Genomic DNA, 2,433 nt, shown 5'->3' with positions numbered 1-2,433 from the left:
ACACAGAAACAAGAAGATTTTTTGGAAGTTGTTCTGGAGTTGTCAAATGTCCATTTGCAAATTTGCCTAGAAAACAAAAAACACAAAAGTAGTAAGGAGTTGGAAAGTGTAAAAATTCAACTGAGTACAGAACATATAAACCTGAAGGAAAAGAAACCATTAATACTTGATATTATGGAAGACAGTGACCTAAGTGAAAGTGAGGAACTGAAATACAAGAGTATAAGCAATACAGAAAGGACATATCAAGACTCGTCTGATGCTACTTATGCTCTCACTTCTGAACCACCTGACATGGAAATGCACAGCAAATTAAAAGTCAAGACGGATACCTCAAGAGTAATAAGGCTTAGTCATTCAGCATCGAACCAAGAAAAATTGCTGGATGAAAAGAAAACACAAGATGCAAAGTCCATTGAGAAGAACTCTGTGTTTAAAAAGCCACAACAATGTGATAGAGAAGAGGACGAAGAGAAACAAGAGGAACGAGAAGCAATTTCGGAGCTGACACAAGGTTTCAGGGTGAGCATACATCTAAAGCAAAAGCCCAAATATCTGAAATTCAAAATGGAACAGATCAGTTCAGAAGATGGAAAGACTCCATGTAAAAAGCAAGAGGCACAAAGTCTTTCTACACAAACCACTTTGGGGCCTAGCCCATGCCTCGCGACAGATCCGCTTCAACTTGAGAAGGTGAAGCAAAGCACAGACAGAGCCACAAGCAGAGAAAGTGCTGTAGATCCAAAGAATCCACTTACAATGCCAGAGCCCTTGCCAGCTGGTGAACTTTTCATTGAAACAACAGAGTATTATGTCCCATTCGGTGAAAAGCCCAGAGAGACCCTGGATGGTCATTTTTTAGAAGAAAAGCAAGACTTAGAAAGAGGTTTACCAGCAGTTGTCCGAGGGTCTTTCCATAGCTACCTGTCTACTTTATTATATCGTAAAGGGCAGAAAATTAAAAAGAAGTCAGGAACAAAAAGTATGCTCAGTGCCAAAGATGTAATTAATAAAATAAAGAAGCCATCAATCTCACCACCACATATCCATATACATGGTACTCTAAACTGTAGGAAAAAATTGGGAGGCAATTTTAAAATCATAATTAAACAGATGCTACAAAATAAAATTGTGGCAGATGGGCTTCTAAATGTTATTTGCCTTCACAAGTCTATTCTGCCTAAAACTAAAATGCATAGCAGATTAAATGCAGAGAATCACAATCATATCAAGGCAATGCAAGAGGAATCTCAAATTCCAAGGGAAGAAAAGTATTTAGACTCTACTAATAAGGGAAATGAATCTCAAAACATAACAAATGCTAAATTGCAAGATGAAGAAGCTCTACCCAACGCAGTCCTTCAGGGTAGCTGGAATAACAGACTTGAAGCACATCCAGTGACGGAAACAGAGAAGGAAATGCATGGGCCAGTCATACTCACAAAAAGCATCATGGAGTCTACTGATTCCCCCATAGCGGCTCCATCTCACATCGAGAATGTGAAGAGAAGCCCATCATCACAGACAGACTTTCAGGGCACTACAGATGCAGAGATACTCCAATATCTTCAAGGGCACTACAGATGCAGAGATACTCCAATATGGGGACAATCACTGACTGGAGACCCTTCGAGCCAAACAAGAGAAAGTGGTATTCCAAGTGAAGGAAGTGATACAAGAGAAATGGATGATTGTTTTGCAGAAAAAAAGGCAGAATCACCAGACTGTTTACCAGCAACTTCCCCAGAGACTTTTAATTGCTGCACACCTACTTTATCTTTTTCTGAAAAGAAGGAAAGTGTAACATTCACAGACATGACAACTACCACAGGGCCCAAATGTACAAATATGGAGGCAATAAAGCCATCAATCTCACAAATATTCAGTATCACAGACCACGAAAAGACACTCGTATCGGATATTCAGACCAAAGTTAAACAGATAAACCAAGCTGAAGGAGCGTTTCCTGACTATGTAAATAGCCTTTACTTTTCCATACATAGCAGGTTGCAGAGAGAGTTCTGCTGTGCTCAGCTGGGACACGGAAAACCAGTAGAGAAAAAGTACATTGATTCCTTTGCTAAGTGCAGTGCATTCTACGGCAGAGAGGAAAAACTGCAAGATGGAGAGGAAGAGGAACAAAGAGCTGCCCTAGACACAGCTCTACAGCAGAACCAGCACCTGAGGTCTGATGCCAGTCACACGGAGGGGACCCGCCTTGACAAATCAGATCCAGCACTGAGCTGTTTAACACAGGAACTACCTATTAATGGGGAAAATGCTCAGCACCAAACAGGTTTTACACAAACTAGTTTGGAGGCTAGCTTCAAAACGGATCCTGTAGAAGCTGAAGAAGCACAGAAAACCATCAAAACAGAAAATGGCACAGAAGTCCCTGTGTGTCCTACAGTTCTACCTCTCAAAGCAGGAGAC

This window comes from Otolemur garnettii, unplaced genomic scaffold (genome assembly GCF_000181295.1).
Source record: "Otolemur garnettii isolate 467f Iridium unplaced genomic scaffold, OtoGar3 scaffold00034, whole genome shotgun sequence".
Classification (NCBI taxonomy): Eukaryota; Metazoa; Chordata; class Mammalia; order Primates; family Galagidae; genus Otolemur; species Otolemur garnettii.
The sequence above is the reverse complement of the archived record's forward strand: the minus strand, read 5'-3'. Positions refer to the sequence as shown.